Consider the following 20,071-nt stretch of genomic DNA (forward strand, 5'->3'; position numbering starts at 1 on the left):
TACGCGTACCTCCGGTTGGGAACTGATGATCTAGAGGAACAACTCTTTAACACTATATTTCCTCAGCCTCATCATATATGGTTAAGTTTACTTGATATATTTCCAGTCTGGTGACATTCTGAGTCAGAATTACTTTAGTTCATAGAGAAAATAAATTCCTTTGTACTACCATATTAAATTCACTATTGAATGTGGATCCAATAACCAACTATTTGAACTCTAATAGTATTATTATATACTGTACATGGGATAGAGAGAGATGAGCTACTATATGCATGCTTATGACTCATTATTGTGATCCATGTTTTGAATGTAGTTAACATCCCTTACATGTCTGTGTAACTTTGAATGAAATATACTGGAATTTTTGAATAAAGTTCTATATATTTTTTGTTACATGCGTAAGCTATGATTACTACTAAATACAGTATACCTTGATTTTTACTTCTCAAGTAAAAATCAAGGTATACTGTATCAAGGTGTATTATATTATAAATAGATGTGAAAAGACATTGCAAATTATATGCCAATAGGTATCACAGAAATGGTAATCAAGGTACTGGAGAAATTGGTAAAAGACAGAATTCAGGACTGGATGGATAGGAATATAGACCCCCTTTTTGTGTGAAGGATAAGGTCTTGCCTTAGTAATTTGCATAGGTCTATGGAATGCTCCCTATGAGAATAAATTGAAGGTCTGTAGGATTCAACTAGATGATAGGCAAAAAAAGATGAAACATGAAAGCATATGTTATTAAAAGAATTTCATAGGACTGACATTAAAGACTTTTTTCAATACAAGGCAGAAGGGAGACTACAAGGGCCCTTGTTTCGCTCTATGCATGACCCTGTTCTCTCCTGATTTATAAAGATATAAAAGAATACATAAAAAATATACTTAAAAATAATTTTCATGAGGAAAATGTAGTCCGAACTTGGGGAAAAAATGTTGCAAAGTCAACAGCTCTCTCTCTCTAAATATATATATTATTATTGTTATTATTGTTCCGGGAAACTCCAAGGAGTCGACAGACTCATCGAGGGAGGCCCTAACATCATGTCAAGAACAACTATTCAACATTCACACAGTATCTATCATATCTTGCCTTGAACTCATTCACGGTCGTAGCACCCACAACAGACTCTGGAAGCTTATTCCACTCATTTACCACTCTCCAAGTAAAGAACCTAGCTGTAACATCCTTGTCAACCACGCTCTTGCCCAGCTTCCATGCATGGCCCCTAGTCCTCCCACCACCAGTCATATTTTCAAAAATATCTTCTGGATCAATCTTATAAAAACCCTTCAGTAATTTGAATGTCTCAATCATATCACCCCTCCTTCGCCTATCGTCCAATTTCTGCAACCCACAAATCTTCAACCTATTCTCATAAGGTTCATTCCACAGACCTGCTATCATCTTGGTCACTCGTCTCTGGACCCTCTCCACTTCCTCCCCATCACGAAGAAACCCTGGTGCCCATAGCTGGGCACAGAAGTCCAGATGGGGTCTTATCAAGGCTCGATACAGAGGAACAACAACTTGTTCGTCTCTGCATGTTAAAGTATTTTTCAGAAGCCAAGTGATTTGGTGAGCTGTTTTAGTTACTTTTGCAATGTGCCCCCTAAACTTCAACTCCCTATCCACCAACACTCCCAAATCCCTGGCCATATATATATATATATATATATATACATATGCTAGATGACTGATTTACTTGATTGAAGTACATGTTTTTTTAGGATTAAATGACCGGGAAACCGAGATGAGAAATAAAAAAGCAGATTTTAATGGCATGAGTAGTTTTGTCTTTAACAACTCCTTCAGGTGCAAAAAAATAATAGAAATAACCAACAAAAACTAAACTGTAAAGGAATTAACTCTACACATCACAAAAAGTTAGCACGTGTGTGTGTGTGTGTATATATATATCAACGTTAATGCGTTAACGTTTCTGTATTTAAAAACGTTCTCTCTCTGACTTCATCGTTGGGTGTACACCTGTACTCAAAATCTTGTGTATGCCAATATTAGATAGCACCACAATGACAGTCTGATAGGTTGTAACTCAGGTTGCTGTTGAGATGTATAGGATTAAGGATGATTTCTTTAGATTCTACTGTCTTTCTTTCAAGTTCATCGTAACAACGGAAAATATTATTGGACTTGTCCCATAGTACTGGATGGGTGTGGTTCTCTTCACTGGAATTCGCGGAAAACAGAGCACGTGCTCGCGTTCTCCCGTAACATGTCTCTCTGGATGTTCTTCGATGCGTAACTCAATGGATTTCTGTCTGGCCAAAGTATGGTTTATCAGAGTTGCACCAAATCTGGTAGATTTGGTAATAAACCATACTTTGGCCAGACAGAGAAATCCATTGAGTTACAAGAACATCAGAGAGACATAAGTTACGGGAGAACGCGAGCCAGTGCTCTATCTAGCCGTGTTTTGTTTTCTACGAATTCCAATGAACAGAACCGCACCCATCCAGTACTATAATATTTTCCGTTGTTACAATGAATTTGAAAGATAGTAGAATCTAAAGAAATCATCCTTAATCGTATACATCTCAACAGCAACCAGTTACAACCTATCAGACTGTCATTGTACTGCTATCCAATATTGGCATACACAAGATTTTGAGCACAGGGGGTTTGCCCAGTGGTGAGCTATAAGGGGGCTCGCGCGAGCCCGTTGTTAATTTTTTCTCAAATTTGCGAGCCCCTTGTTCTTCTTGTTTACTTTTTATTTAAAAAAACAAACATAATTTTTTGAAATATATTAAGCCACAAACTCGTACGGTAACCTAACAAAAATTAGTCTGTTCGGCAGTGTATAGATTATTTGGAATTATTGTTTCAACTCCTCTATAATGAAAGTTTAAAAATAAATAAAGCTAGCATGCTCTACTTTACCCTTCCCCCCTTAAGTAAACAGTAGACAATCAAATGTTCATAAAACTGTCATCTGCGGGTTGTTCCACTGGACATTAGTTCTGTGTTCGTCAGTACACTGATGTATAATCAATTGTTTGTGTTTAAAATTTAAAAATAATAATAAATTTAAAAACTGTATATTCAGCAAATTTTATTTTTATAATTGTAAAAGTATTTTTACCCGTGAAACGGGAAAAGTCAGTGAAATTCATTAAATTTATTTGGGAAAAAAAATAACGAAAAGTGATTCTGCTGATTCTACTGCTGTTGAAAATGAAGTCGAAGATAATACGCACACTGAGTCAATGAAGATGCAACAAGTTGGAGAAAAAGAAAATCATTTACGTGATTGCTTGAAAGAGAAGCAAGCATCGTATTTCTAAACGCAGTATTAGTGGTTAGAAGTTAAAAATGGTAAATTAGGTTGTCGTGTTTGCTCAAAATATAGAAACTTAAGTGTTGAAGGAGAGAAAAGTTATTTTATCATCCAAGGAATAGGTAGAAATGAAAATGGAACCAAATGGAAACACTACAGACTCAAGAACCGCATGTTTGTGTAAAAAGTTTCATTTGCTCATAATAAAATCATAAAAATAAATGAAGAATGTAGCAATTCTATATTATCAAGTTTAATTGACAAACTAAATGAAAAAGAAATTTTGATAACTTCAAAGCAAAATTTCAATAATAGCAGACGAATCAACAATGTCCAATTCGTCTGCTATTATAGAAAATAAGTGTTTTAGTTATTCACATACAAGTTGAGCTCACTGAACCATGTATGATTTTTGTAGAACTAGAAAATACCATAAAATATGCAGAATGAATACATGCTACTATAATTGCTACTTTAAATTCATATGGATTATCTGATAACTATTTAAAAAATCATCTCATTGCATTTTGTTCTGATGGAGCTAGTGCAACGTTAGGAAACAAATCAGGTGTTGCAATCAAACTTCTACAAAAATTTCCCAACATGATTTGGCATTGCGTAGCTCATCGTTTACAATTAGCATTAGACAATTCGATAAAAAAACATTAAAGAAATAAATTATTTTGAAATATTTATGGTTATATTTATGGTTAAATTATATGCTTTTTTTTATCATCAATCACCAAAACATCAACAAGAATTAAATACGATTGCAAAAGACTTGGTGTAGAAATTTTAAAGATCGGCCGTGTGTTTGGACCACGACGGGCAGCTTGCAGTTTACGAACGGCCACTTGCTTTGTGGAGAAATTACCCAGCTTTATGCAAGCATTTTGCATCGAACGATAAATATAAGGGCTTTTTAAACCGGCTTCTCAATTTAAATTTTTAAAAGATCTAGCATTAATGATTGACATCCTACAGGAATTATCATATCTGTCAGAAGCTGTACAAAGTCGCAATATAAGTATTATAAGAGCTAACTCCTTAATCATGCGAACAATTAATGATTTTAAAAATTCTGTGAATCTAAAATTGATACCATGTTAAAATCAAAACAATTTGAAGGAATAGCAATTGAAAGCAAAATCAGATTTCACAAACTACAGCGAGAAACATTACTAAACCCTCTTATAATGACTTTAAAGGATAGATTAATGCAGCAAAGAAATTTTAAACTTAAAAATGAAAATTATGAGGATTTGGAAGATGAAGAACTGAAAAACATTTTAGATGTATGTTATCCTGAAACATGGAATATGAAAGAAGTTACGTGTCCATGGTTAGAAGGAAAAAGGAGAATAAGATCTTTAAATTTTATTTTGAAATTATGAAATTAAAATTAATGATTTTAGAGATTTAGTGGAAATGGCTTTGACTGGAAAGTTACAAAACGAAATTCCCAGTACGGTGAAAAAAGCCAAAGCGATTATGGCAACAATTGCAGTTTGCAGCGGTGAAGCCGAAAGAGCTTTTAGTGTGGTGAATAATATTGTAACGACGAAGAGATCTTCTCTCACTATAACATATTTCGGATTTAATGACAATATGTATAAATGGAAAACCCTTGAATGAATTTAATCCGAATCCCTATGTCAAATATTTTCTAGAAAATCATCGCTCGGCTATAGATCCTCATAGAACACAAGACGTGAGGGAGGAAGGAAATAAGGTGTGGCAGCTGTTGTCATAAGTATTTCCTTAAAGTAATTGTTTGTAAATGTTAACCTCCAAAGGAGAGAGTTTTTTCTGGGTAAATGTGCACCAGACAGTGAAGGTTTTTTTTTTTTTCATGTAAAATCGTCTCGAAAGTGATTTTATTAAATAAAATATTATAGTTACTGTTACTATCATTTTATAAATAAGAATTTACTTTTGGTAATCACACATAAATAAATAGGACTAAAATAAAGCCCCTTGATTGGTACTGTTGATTATCACTTGAAGTATAAAAACAAAAGAGAAATATAACGTATTTCAATATTATTGTTTTAGATAATATTGAAATACGTGACATTTATGACACGTATTTCAATTTATAAATAATACAAATTTCAACACATATTTCAAAATATAAATAATACGATATTTATAAATTGTCATAAAAACTTCTATCGTAAACCCCGCAAACATCCTGCCATGAGCATATATTTTTGATTGTCTGTGGAAATACTAGTGATGGTGGTAGATGGCGTTGGTGTAGTTTTTTTTTTTTTTGTTCGACGATGCGAGCCCTTTGTTAAAATTTCCATAGCTCACCACTGGCTATGCCCAACAATGCAGTGAGAGAGAGAATGTTTTTAAATACAGAAATATACACTAACTTTTTGGGCTGTTTATAGAGTTAATTCCTTTACTGTTTTTTTTAGTTATTTCTATTATTTTTTTTTGCACCTGAAGAAGTCTGTTAAAGACAAAACTAGTTGTGCCATTAAAATCTGCTTTTTATTTCTCATCTCGGTTTCCCAGTCATTTTATCCTAAACACACACACACACACGTGTGTGTGTGTTGTATATATACACATGCGGCCTAATTGTAAAAACATCAACAAGAAAATATTGCTACAGATATCTCTCTGCATGAAAAACATCCATCTCCATTCCTGTCAGAATGTCATCCTCATCCAACTATGTCTCACTTATTCCAACAATTTTTGGGTCAATATATTCTATTAATGCTACAATTTAATTTCCTTTACTTCAAATACTTCTAGCATTTGTAAAAATACACACTATATTATTTCTTGTTCTTTAACAAGCCTTCACAACCCCACTCCTCACATTTACCCCCCCCCCCCCATCTATCATCTTACACCTCTCCTTCAGATCTGTTTGTTTCTCCCACATTCCTAGTCATCCCAATCCTTTCTTGCACACACACATCCATACCTGTATCCACCATCATCCACTCTTCTTACAGTGTCTCCCTGTCCACCACAACCTTTCCCATTTCACTGTCTTGTCTTCCTTTTCTTTTATTTTCTTCACTTATGCAACTCACCTAGGCTTTCACAAGCTCTCCTACCCTACTTACCTGCTCCTCCACCTCTTGTTTCCTCAGGTCTTCCATTCACTTTAGTCATTACTCTCTTTAGTAGCAATACAAGATTCTCCAGCTGACTTGCACTAAATCTATTCAAATGCTGCTCATCTCTTTTACATTGCTTCATCTGTCCCTCAAATTCATAAAATGATTTCCTTCTTCACACAAGCATCATTCATAATCCTTGCTTGCTGTCTTATTTCATCCAATTATCATACCTGGGCAATGTGCTAACTACCTTTTCTACCACACTGTTAACTTTTACTCTCCTCAGCAACCTCCTGATATCCATCCTTATATTCTCCTTGTTACCATTCAGATCATCGGTTCCTACTACCACTGCCAACTCTCTCTCTTGCTCGCGTCTTCCTCATGTCTAGCATTTCAATCACTCTGCTCAATCTACCCCTTGAAAAGCAAACCTTATGCACCTTCTCATTTAGCACACTTCTAATGATTGAAATCCCCATACATGGCCAATCTCGAATTACCCAAGCACCTCTTTCACACTGCCATCTTTTATTCCAGCCTTCCTCTCTCTCTCTTCCATACGTACCTGTTATTCACCTTATTTCACTCCACAATTGCCACATCCATCAATTCCGCTGTTATATTCTGAATTACCTTCTCACTGCTCTTTGCTATCTCTATCAGGTCAGTCACACTTTCATCCTCACTACCTATCTCACACTTGCTATCTTACAATCTGTCAGTTTTTTTGCATATACTATCTTACCACTACTTTCCATCATTTTTTTTCCTGTTCATACTCTCTTTCACTATTATTGAAACTTGGAACTCCATTCGCTACAATATTTTCAGCACTAACTTCTGAAAGTCTCGCATTTCTGGCTCATAAAACGTTGAAGACACGCTCTTTCTCCACTTCCATACCGCCATCCATTTTCTCTTGGTAATTTATACATAGCATACACACCCACCCACACATACTACATTTTGCAAAATCCCCCATGTCAAACCCCCTGAACAATGTATTGCTGCTCGGTTCATTTTTCTTGCTTCCAAAAAGAACACTATAATGCAAATAAGAGAGAAATGAGGGGGAATTTTGGAACTCAGTAGCAGATATTCATGAAGTCTTTCATATAGAAGGAAAAAAAATTATCAATTATTATGTTACAACAGGACAACTGCTGGGGAAGATACAGAAGGCTGAGGTTTTAATGACTTTTTTTTTAGTTTGTTTACATAGCAAGAAAAAGTGTTGAACCTTAAAGGAGATAAAAGAAAAGTAAAGATGAGTTTAAGACTTTCAGAGAAAACCAGCAACTGAAATTGCAAGTGTTTCTGTCATTCTTTAAAAAGGAAAGCTGTAGGTGTTTGGATTAAAGAGTTCAGATTCAAAAGTTTTATTTCCAATTCTCTGAAAATGCAGCCACCCATGATCAAGTAACTTACAAATAATTTATTTTATTTTTTAAGTATAAAATATACAAAGAAAATAATATATTTTGAATGCAATTAGAACATGGCTGACAATAAACTTGTCTCTCATATCTTGCTTGTAGTGAGTAAATTTCTGGAGCCCTGTGTGTGTGTTTATATATATATACACTAGGGGGGACTCCTCCCCTGATGCCCCCCCTGAGTTCCAGACTGGTAGGCCGGTTCTCTTTGAATTCTGATGACTCGAATTTTGAAGACTAGAAATCCCCCAGAACTCGGGGGATTGGACTTCAGCCCATCCCCCGAGTTCCGGACTTGTAGGCCGATTCTCCTTGAATTCTGATGACTCGAATTTTAAAAACTCAGAAATGGGGGGGATCTGTCCTCCTGGCTCTCCATATGGTCTCCATAACACCATTTTTTACATGGTATGCCTGTAATTTGGCAGAGTGGTATGTTGCTCTCCAACCCACTCTCCAACCAACAGGCTGTGGGTTTGAATCCTGCTGTGACATCGATGTTTGTGATTGTTTTTAAGTGGAGATAAATTTTATTGCTCAGTGTGAGACCACCACCCTGCTTATTGGAGGCATGAAGTGGGTTGAACACTTTCCATGTTTGGTCTCTAGAGCAGGGTTTCCAGATTATGTAGAAAGTAAATTAAAAAATTATACAGTATGTATATATATATATTTCTTTAGAATAATATGTATTGGACTTCAGTAAAGACTTTTTAATTTGTTATAAAGAGTTTATTATAACTGTATTTACTACATTGGGAGTGCTGACTATCATTTTCATCATGCTTTCTCTCTATACATATATTATACTTGTAAATAGCGAATATTCTGGGGATGGGAGACATGCAATTTAATTTATTTCTGTAAATAAAAGAAAGTAAATGGTATCTGAGCTAATTTTACAGTGAGATTTTGTTTACTAGAAAGAACAGCACATGCAACAAAATTACAGTGAATAAAGTTTTATGACAAGCAGTGAATAATAAACAGTTTACTTATTAATCAAGACTTGAAATGTTAAATTAATTTATAACTTTACTATTTCACAAATTTTTCATTTAGAAACACAAAAAATATATGTACTTTCACTGCTCTAATTAGTTAACATTTGTAGTAAAGGTTCTGTTATTTCTTTTATAGGGTGATCAAATATTTTTCTGTAAAAATTATTACAGCTATTTTTACCTCGACTTTTTTCATTGATAATTGAAAAAAAAAAATCATTCACTGCACTAAAGGTAAGTTTTTCTTGTTTATCCTGCCACTACAAGAAAATTTATACACATGATATTCAGAAGAATGGCATAAATAATGCAGACAAGGTTTCCAAGTCTTTCTAAAGACTGTGAATTCTGTAACAGCTGTATTCAGTTCCTTTCTGATAATTTTGAGGGATTCGAGTAAGAAAATATGTTCCAGATACATTTGAATCCAGCATTGTTACTTTTTTTTTTTGTGAAACTATATAATAAAGGTTTAAGAGGAATTAAAACTGAGCAACTTTCAGATGAGAAATGACTAAAAAGCAAGAATCAAACCTTAGAAACCAAATGGCCAAATTTTAAGAATAACAACTCCATGGTGGGTCCCAAAACTTCAAGAATATAAATTAAGAAAAACTAATTTTCTTAAAAGCAGCTAAAAATTTTGAAAAGAGCATAAAAGATAAATAACATGAAGCCGGAAAAAACTTAGCAACAGTAGAAAAGATGATACAAAAGGAACCAAAGATGATCAATAATATAAAAGCTGAAGATAACACTTTCTAGATATATGGAGTAATTTCTTATAAAAATTCTTCAAAATTGAAATTTGTTTTAAACATAACTAATTTTAATTCACATTTCAGCTATATAGGAATGATTTTTATTGAAGATGGCAAACATAATAAGCCAGGTTGGTATGGTGGGAAGCCAGCTGAATAAATTAATATGGAGAAAGAGAGATGTTGAAACCAATTTTAATTAATGGATTGGATAATTAGGTTAGAAATAAAAACTGATCATCAAGAAATAGAGATCAAAGTTATGAGAGTTGCAAGGAAAATTAGAAGTGAACAGATGAAACAATGGCAGAACTGAATTAAAAATAAAGATATTAAAAAGTAAATTCCTGATATCGTTAACCGCCTAAGAATTTACTCTGCCTGTTAATGCAATTAACAGGCTCAGTAGATTATAGAGGTAGGATTAATTGCTCTGCCTTATCAGAACATTAACTATGCATGTATGAAATCAGGTTAGTTAGCCATGGTAAGCCTGATGCATTAAAGGAAAATGAAGATAAAAGAATTTGACTCGACATTATTAATATTCAAGAAAGTATAGAATGTAAAGCTTATCTAAGATAGTATGGCAATTTAAACAGAATGAGATGAAAGATGTAAGACTTGAGGCAATCAGAGGCCTGATAATATCAATTTGGAAGAAACTTAGTGATCAGAAACTAGTCATGAAATCTTGATTGTCTTAATGTTCAACCCTCTTACCCCTCAGGGAATACACCAAAAGGTGATGATGACGACTGTTACTTTTCTGTTATACAATCACATTTAAGTAATTGTTCTATCATTTAAGTTAGTTTAAGCAAGTAATGCACACTGAAGATCGTCACAAAATGACTAAATATTTTATATATATCATTCTTTGTACCAACAAGATATATAGATTTTTTTTATAGTATACATGATTAAATCATCCATGTCGTACGATGATTTTGGCTTAAGTGTATCTAGGCAGATATTTAATACCAATTAATAATACTTAATAACTTCTGTATCCTGAACAATGCAGGTTTCTCATGTCTGCTTTGAGATGAATAATTCTGAACAATTCCAAAACTAAAAGATTTATGATTCTTCTTATTTAGCCCCCCCCTCCCAATTATCTACTTATCTTGAAAAATTTGTATTTAATCAATTAATAAGAAATTAGCAATATGTCAAAGCAATTCTCTCAGAACATTAATAAATTATTATTAAAAAAGATATTTATATAGATTAAACCACACTATCTTCTGATTTTGAGAGATTAAAACAACAAGCTTATTATAGCTTCTTCTACTTCATCCACAAAGCAATTTGTGCAAAATATCCAATCTGTGCCCAATACTCAATCTTTCTAGGAGCACTGAGCCGTTGCATTCAGCTACACAGAAGATGTGAAGATAAAAAAAAAAAAAAGAGAGTTGTTTACTGGAAAGAGTTTGAATGTAGTAAGATGTGATATGTTGCTAAAGGGATCCTACAAAAAACCTAACTTTGTCAGCTGAAACCAAAAGTGAGTTTCAAGGTTTTTGTTTAGCATGCACAGCAACGATTTGCTATCATAAACAAGATATCTACAAATCACATATGTTTAGTTGCTGAGAAAGTTTTTACTGATCTGAAGTATGCATTATTATTATTTAATAAATGGAAAAAAATGAATTAAGGAAAAAATGAAATGCAGCACTCCTAGGTTGGATGTTCAAGTGTAATATATTCGATCTCTTGTTAAAGTGTGTAAAAAATAATTATTGGTTGACAGAATGTTGCAGTGGTCCATTATATTTCTGAAATAAAGAATATGAGTTTCACACGATGAACTATAATAATGGCATTTGAACTGCAAACATTACATTTCTTTTCACACAAACATATTGTAATCCAACATCTTTGCTTACATATGCATTTCAAAAAAACTTGACCTGCATCATTTGATTTTGTACTTTAGGTACTCTTCAAAAAACACTTTTTATGCTGGCACTTTTTCAGGGGAAATACGTTTTTTTGTAAGACCACCACCAAATTATGACCTTATACATAATTCTTTTATAATTCCATTCCTAATGCTGTCCAACTACCGATAAGATAGTTGGGTTCTGTTGATTATCTAATAGAGCACCTGAATATATAGATATGCAATAAACATCTAAATTAATAAATGAAGTATAAACAATTAAAAGTATTGAAAAGATGGTTCCTTGTGATTATGGTTACTACAACATTGACATCTGTATGGTTCAAGAGACAGATAAACTCTGTTCCAATGGAAAATTTACATACTGATATATTACGCCAAGTATATAATTTCTTGGTATCTTTAATTTAAAAACAATTTATTTAAATTTTATATGACTTGTCACCTCACTTGTCAACTGATCATGGAAGCAGATATAATATGATTAAGGAATTAAATGGGCAATAAAAAATATAGTAGAATCAAATATAATACCATTTCTTGATTTTTTGAAGCATCTGAGCATAAAAAACAACAACAAAAAAACAGTCATGGTTGTAAAGCTAATGGTATTTTCTGAACTTAATAGTCAACATCAAGTAGATTTAACAGATTTTTCAATCACAGTCTGATGGAAAGTCCATGTTTACAATGGTGTATCAAAACCATTTAATAAACTATCAGAAAATAAACAGGCAGAGGAAGTTGAATGCCAATTACTGATATATTTATACTATTCAGTGTGACCAAAATCTGCAGTCTAATAATGGTTGAGAATTTTCATATTAAATAACAGAATAATTACTGTAAACATAAAGACACATGCCACATAACGAGGCCTACTGCTACTAATGAGGTCCATTGGTGTTTCCAACAATAGAAATGGATAAACTATGAGAAAGCATCAGATACCTACTCTGATTAATTTAAAACATCTAATTAGTTATCAAACACTCAAAATAAGAACTATGGAAATAGTACCAGCACAATTAGCACAACATGCCCATACAATTGAAAGGCCACATAGGATCCAGGAGGTTAAAGGGAGAACACACACAATACACTAAAACACATACAGTTAATAAACAATAATCCTGCAGTCTTCACAAAAGCTTCGAAGATGGTGGAATTATAATGCCATATTATAACTTGATTATCACAATTTACATTTAGATCACATTACCTTAACTGCTTTCATCGCTGTACTTGACTGTTTAATGACGTTATTTATACTTATGAGAATAGTCTCATCCCTGGTTACATATACTCCACTCTCTTTGTGCATATGATATAGTTTTTGTCGTAGTCCACATCTATAAGTACTCTTTAGAACTCAACTTATCTTTAATATTTTATTAACAACTAATTTTATCACTACATGCTAATTTATTTAATAATAATAATAATCTGGGGTTTTTCATCCTGCAAAGTGGCCCTGTGACCACACAGATTACAATTATGAATATTGCCCTTAGGGGGATGCAGCAGAAGAGTGGCGAACTGGCTGCATTAATAAGCCAGTAACCCCTCATTAGGAGGGGACTCAACCCGTCCTAGGACGGATGAGAGGGATAGGATAGGAGGATTACTTCTGTTGTTGATAGTATATATATTCATCTAAAATGTATATTTGTACTAAACACAAAATACAATATATGAATTGTATAAATTTATATACAGTGTATGAACACATTATTATTATCATCAATTTTTTTTTTTCTTAATTAGCAATGTGAAAAAGTGAAGTGATCCAATTCAACAGTCCTTGCTGCTAACAAAAAAAACTGTAAATATAAATTGTGAAGTAAAATGAACTGAAGATCAAAATATAAATGTAAATGATAAGATGAATTAAAGATTGGCTTTCTGAAAGATACCAGCAAGTTGTATATGATGGAGCAATGTCTCAGAAAAGGAAGTAGACCAGTGGTGTGCCTCAGGGTTCTGTTCTTGGGGCCTACTATTTAACTTGTTTGTTAATGATATTTCATGTAGATTGACTGGAATCTTCAAATGTTTGCCAATGATGTAAAGTTAGGCAGACTTATGAGGAGTAGTTCTGATGTTAATTATCTACAGGAAGATTTGAATAGACTTTTAGCTTGAACAAATGAGTGGGATTGCAGTTTAAATATTAATAAATGCAAGGTATTACACTTTGCATTTATTAATACAGAGATATAAGGCTATGTACTGTATGGGAAGAAATGCATTTCAGGAAGTGGATGAGATTCGGAATCTAGGAGTGATGGTAGACAGTGGACTGAAGTTCCAAGGGCACATCACAAGTGTCGAGAAGATTGCAGATCATATGGCTGCTGTGATAAAAAGTACACTGACATGAAGGGATAAGGAGGTGGTGTACCTGTATATAAGCCATTGGTCACACCATATATAGAGTATTATGCTCAAATTTTGTCACCTAGTTTTCACTGTGATGTGGAAACACTGGAGAGGATCCAAAGACCAATGACCAAAGTACTATCAGAAAACTCTGGAGTGTTGATTATGAAGAGTGTTTAAAGGGAATATGGATTACAGAGGTTGGTGGATAGGAGGAAAAGAGGAGACATAATAGAGACCTTCAAGTTAGTTAAGGCATTCTATCAGATTAATAAGAAGGAAATATAAAAGGAAGTTATATAAAGATGTGAAGAAGGATGTGAGGAGTTGAGATTTTTTACATGGAGAGTTTTGGTAGAGAGTGGAATGCATTGTGAATGCAGGTAGTGTAAAGAACTTCAAAGTTCATTATGATAGACATATTGCTGGTTGAGTGAGTCTATTGACTCCATGGGAGTCAATATTACCAAAGTAATAATGAAATGCAGAAAAAAAATTATATAAAATATTTATATAATTAAATAAATTTAATAAATAACCAATATCATTAAAATCAATAAGATATCTCTCAGTATATTAAATGAATCAATTCAACTATTTTGAAAAATATGTAAAATACATTATTATTATTATTAATATTTATGCATATTTATATAGTATTATTTACTTAACATTTTGTACTAAAAAGAAAGTGTGATAGTAATACTTCAGTTGTATATTTGTAAATATTCTGTATAAATGGGGATAACAAACTTTGTCATTCTTGTCAAACAAAATTGCAAATTGCAGATTTTGGTTCAAACAGATTGCATGTTTTATGCAATAAAAATAAAACTATTTTAAAAGAATGGGAATGGGCCAGAGAGGATGTTGATGCTAGATATCCTTATCAATAATACTGCATGTATTAAATGTTTTGTGCAATTCTAATGGCATTATAGTTCGTCATATGCAAAATAATAAACAAATATCTCTTTTCACATTATTTAGGCTATTAAGCTCTTTAACTGTATTCACTGAGCTTATAAATTTTTTCAAATGAAAATCATGTTTTTTAATTTACAAATATAACAGATCATTGCAATTCTGCCAACCAATATTTATATTTTACATACTTCACAACTAGAGATACTTAATTATTCTACAGAATACATAAGTATTTCATAAATTATTTGGTTAAAGTATGAAATAAAATTCTAATTTCATACTTGAACTAAAACAACTGTGAAGATGCTGCGAAGAATTTCTTTACTCAGCTGGATCTAGCAAATTAAAGCTAGCTAACTTTGAATTTATTTTGTGATAAAGTGCATTTTATGTAGATTTTAATTTTAGTAATTTTGGTTGCTGAATTCAAAATTTGTACAACCTTTGTTAAAATGTGTGTGAATGCTTATTTTTCATCAACAGCACACTATCATCCAGATAGTGTGCTGTTGATGCTGACATCTCTAGCATTTCACATTAGCTTCCTCAGCCTCCAAAAAAGTTTAAAAGATAACATTACTTTTTATCTTTAGCTACTAACTCTGTATAACATTAGAATGTTTTGTTCTCATATTTAGCTGGTGCACCAAAAATTTCTTTCTAAAAGAGGGCTCAACTAACCAATGATAAAACTCTCTCAGAGAGACATGGTCTATTTCTGCTTTGTCTTTATACAGGTACTTTTAGATGCTGCTTCATTGAACTGTCAGTTATCACCTTCTACACTTACAATAATACAGCCAATAGCTATTTAACATCCATATTTACAATTCAACTGCAGGATCACCAAATCTGTTTCTCTTAAACAGACCTCGTCATGAACTATTTCTCAGGAAATACAATCTCCAGCTGTTCATAAAGATTAATGGACCCCTTCTTTTTTCAACCTGCATAGCCGATGCTTATTTGCGGAAGATATTGAAGAAACAACATTATGTTAATATTCAGCTGAAAAGATGACATCTGATGTGTGTGGAATGTCATTCATACTTCCATCCAGGGAATGACAGTTCTTGTTACCAACATAAGAAATGTCTTGATGAGTTGATGCATACTCTGAATTACTGTTTGCACACAGCACCAATTTGCTGGTTCTGCAACTTCATGTGTAGGACCTATATATTATATATAAAGCAATATATATCTCTATGAAAAGTTTGATCAATGAGTTTTTTTTAATGTATGCACTAAATAGAAATAAACTTATAAACCTTAAAGAAGCCAACCTTGACCACTAGCTGTCTGGCTAATTAATGCACAATAAGAATGATCAAACATTTGTGTCTGTTTTCAATTATCATTAAAGCTAAAATGTCTTACTTGTTCGATAAATTCACTATTGAAAATGTAGTCAATGCTTTCTGCTTTATTACCTGTCTTTGTGCTGATTTTTACATTTGCAGTAGTTATTTAATTTAGTAAAACAGTTCTATCATATTTATTTAGAATAATGACATATCTGCATAGGATAAAGAACACTGACCTCGTCATGAACTATTTCTCAGGAAATACAATCTCCAGCTGTTCATAAAGATTAATGGACCCCTTCTTTTTTCAACCTGCATAGCCGATGCTTATTTGCGGAAGATATTGAAGAAACAACTTTATGTTAATATTCAGCTGAAAAGATGACATCTGATGTGTGTGTGGAATGTCATTCATACTTCCATCCAGGGAATGACAGTTCTTGTTACCACATAATAACCACTACAGTGCTGCCACATTTTATTATGTTTTTTTTCCCCTGGATCACAATATTTATATTTTGATGTCACATTTATTGCCACTCTCCTAAATATTGTGATCTAGGGAAAAAAAAAAACATAATAAAATGTGGCAGCACTGTAGCGGTTATTATGTGGCAACCTTAGTTGTAGAATAGTTCTGTTGTATCACTAGTTCATGAAAAGTAGTTACAAGCATTTCTGAAAAACTTTTTTTTTACTGAAAACTACTTTTGTCTATACAGGAGTCTGAGATGGTGGTCAAGTGCAAATAGTGCATGCAAGTGTTTATCAGGCATTTCAGAAGGTTAATGTAAGTGAAAAGGTTAAGAGAAAGTGGATTTTTTTTTTTTTTTTTTTTTAAACGTTGAGCCCATACACAGGAAGTTGGTTGGTACATTAGTACCTATAGTACATTAGTACCGTGTATGGGTGGTGGGTTGGGAAAGGAGGAATTTGTTTACATTTGATTTGAATGACTTTAAATTGTATTCCTTGGGAAACACAGCAGGTGGGAGACTGTTCCACAGTGCAGGGATGAAGGAAGAGGAATAGAAACTCAGTTTGTTTCTAGGTGAACTGTGAAGAGATGTTGTGCAGCAGCTGTACGTGTTCCAATGAGTTTAGTACTGAGCAGAGGAATTATTGATGATATTTCCGATGAGCATTTCCCATGGAAATATTTGTAGAATATACATACTGCAGAGACCATACGTCTGTGTGAAAGGGGGGGGGGGGGTTAGTTGGTAAGGGATGGATCATTGATAAGTCTAATTGCTCTCCTCTGTATTGAGTCGAGCATTTTGGGGCCCCACCCCATATGTGAGAGCAGTATTCAATAGTTGGGCGGATTTGTGACTTGTATAATGTTAATAGCTGTTCAGGGGTGAAGTAACGTCTTGAGCGAAAGAGGAATCCTAGTTTTTTTGAGGCTGAGGATGCAATGTTTGAGATATGTTTATGCCAGGAGAGGTTTGATGTGAGGGTGATTCCAAGGAGTGAGATCTCAAACTGTCTGGAGATCTGGGTATCATTAAAAAGGATATTGGGAAAAAAATGGTTCTTTTTTATGGGAAATAGTACAGAACTGGGTTTTATTGGCATTGAAATTTATGAGGTTATGTGAACCCTATTGGAGGATGGCTTGGAGATCGGAGTTGAGGGTCGCGGTGATTGATGTTCTGTAGGCTAAGGCTTATCAAACGCAAGCGAAGAGTGTAGTGTGCTGTCGTCTGCAAAATTGTGTATTGGGTTGGAAGTCAATTGCAGTAGGTCATTGATATATAGCAGGAAGAGAGTTGGTGAGAGGAGAGAACCTTGTGGGACCCCAGCATTAATTGAGTGGTGAGAGGATAGGGAGCTGTCCACCATCACGCAGAGTGTGCATCCAGACAGAAAACTGCCGATCCACCTTCGGAAGCCCTGGGTCAGACCGAATGATGGTAGTTTGTTTGCCTAGTAGGCCTTTGGAGATATCTAGTGCAATCACTTGAGATTCACCAAACCTCTCCATAGCTTTTGTCCAGAGATGAGTAGATCTGTTGATCGGCAGTGGCAGAATCCATACTGGTGGTCATTTATTTGGTGAGTGTCTTCAAGATGGTGTAGGAGATGGGAATTGATGATTTTTTCCATTACCTTGACAGGAATGAGGTAAGCAAGATAGGATAATAATTGGATGGCAGTGACTTGTTACCCTTCTTGGGGATGAGCTGAATATAGGCCAATTTTCAGTTTGTGGGATAGATGCCAGTGGAGTAGGAGAGTATATATAGGTGACATAGGATAGGGGTCAGTTCTGGAGTGAAAACTTTCAGCACAATTGGGGGAATGCCATCAGGGCCAGGAGACTTTTTTGTGTCTAATGTGGACAGTATTTTTCTGATGTTATCCTGGCAAAAGGATATGGGGGACATTGTATGTTGGGTGTCTGGAATGGTTGGGGGACATTTACCATTGTCAGTTATGCATGCATTTGAAGCAAAGTATGAGGCCAGAAGATTGGCTTTTTCTGTGGGTGATAATGTAGTAGAGCCATTGGAGTGTGAATAGTGTCGGGCAGAAATTATGGCCAATTGCTTTGGCGAGAGACCAAAAGGCTCGGCTGCCGTTTGGACAGGCTGCTAGTTTCCTGCTTTTTGCTCTTTCGAACTCTGTTTTGGAAGTGTTAATTGTTTTTTTGCATTTATTACGGACTTTGGTGTAGGCTTTGAAGGAGGATGGAGTTCTTGATTTCAGCCAGTTGTGGTATGTCTGGTGTTTCATCTCTATAGCCTTGGCACATCTTTTGGATTGGTTTTATTTCAATATAAACATAATTCAGAAAAAAACAGACCTCCATGAATGAGTAGGCACACAGATGAAGTACTAAACAAAATTTTGTATTCACTCAGGAAAAGTGTAGTATTGAGCAAATGAATTTGGTCTGAAGAGAATATTTGTTCTAAGAATGGTTCATACACTTTTTCATATTGGCTGCAGTGTGAAGCCCAAAAGTATGGCATTGCACAACATGGGATTGAAACCAACACAGTACACTTCCAGAACATGGCTCACTTTCTCCAGAGAAGGTGAGCTATGAAGCTCCTTTACACCTAATTTGAATTAGAATGATTGCCTCTCACATCCAAAAGTTTAGGAGATTCTCATCCTTTGTAAAAATCAGAAACAATCTGATATGACGGTCAGACACGACCGAAACGGTCTACACCCCGTTAACCCTTGTCCCAGTTTCCATATAAGGATACCCTTCCCCTTCGTCCCCCCCCCACAAAATGCGGCCCTAAACAAAATAATATATATATATATTTATATATATATTATTAATAGTAACCCAGGTTTCCAAACTTATTTCCCACATCAAAACACACCCCCATGTTCCTTCCCCCGTTTACGTTTATAAACAACCTTCAACAGGATCTTGGAATTGGAAGGCATCATAGAACCAAAAACAAGGTATGTACAAAAGTTTTTCCACCTCTTTTATTCTGCCATAATTGCCTTCTATACTCACCCATAATGCCCTAAAAAAAATATATATATATATACCCCTTTTTTTGAGTAATGTTAGCCAATGTTTTAAAATAAGGGACACTCCTAAACAAAAACAGGCTATAATAGCCGTAATTATATTAATCAGAAATAATTTATTACATATTTGATACGATCCTTTTAGCACATGATATTTGCTGTTATTGCGTTATTAGTTAACCAATTTGAATTGCTTGTTTGTTCTGCACTGATGATGTACTGTTAGTTTCAGTACAAAATATTTGTGCTAATTTTATTAAAACTATTTACTGTATCTAACATGCTCTCTCTCTATCTTAACTGCAGGTTAATTACGAGTCAGTTGCAATTACTGGATATGTTATGCAGACCTTCTCTTTCTATTTACACTTTTACTAGTGTTTATCAGTGTAAAATGCAATCTCTGGTTTTCAAATTAATGC

At 34.0% G+C, this 20,071-nt stretch overlaps 1 protein-coding gene across 6 annotated transcripts in view; it reads left to right on the forward strand.

The window, feature by feature from the left end:
• The window catches only part of LOC150100692 (AN1-type zinc finger protein 2A), a 316,183-nt gene that overhangs the window by 104,735 nt on the left and 191,377 nt on the right, over nt 1–20,071 (forward strand). For 3 of the 6 annotated variants that reach the window (XM_090401817.1, XM_090401819.1, XM_090401820.1), the window contains exon 2: nt 8,987–9,084. The exons of the other annotated variants lie outside the window; for them this stretch is intronic. The gene's annotated coding sequence lies outside the window, so the exon portion shown is untranslated. The remainder of the gene's footprint in view (nt 1–8,986; nt 9,085–20,071) is intronic. 6 annotated transcript variants of the gene reach the window in all.

Source organism: Typopeltis vanoorti, chromosome 12, assembly GCF_054136105.1.
Source record: "Typopeltis vanoorti isolate ZY-2024b chromosome 12, IOZ_Tvanoo_1.0, whole genome shotgun sequence".
Classification (NCBI taxonomy): domain Eukaryota; kingdom Metazoa; phylum Arthropoda; class Arachnida; order Uropygi; family Thelyphonidae; genus Typopeltis; species Typopeltis vanoorti.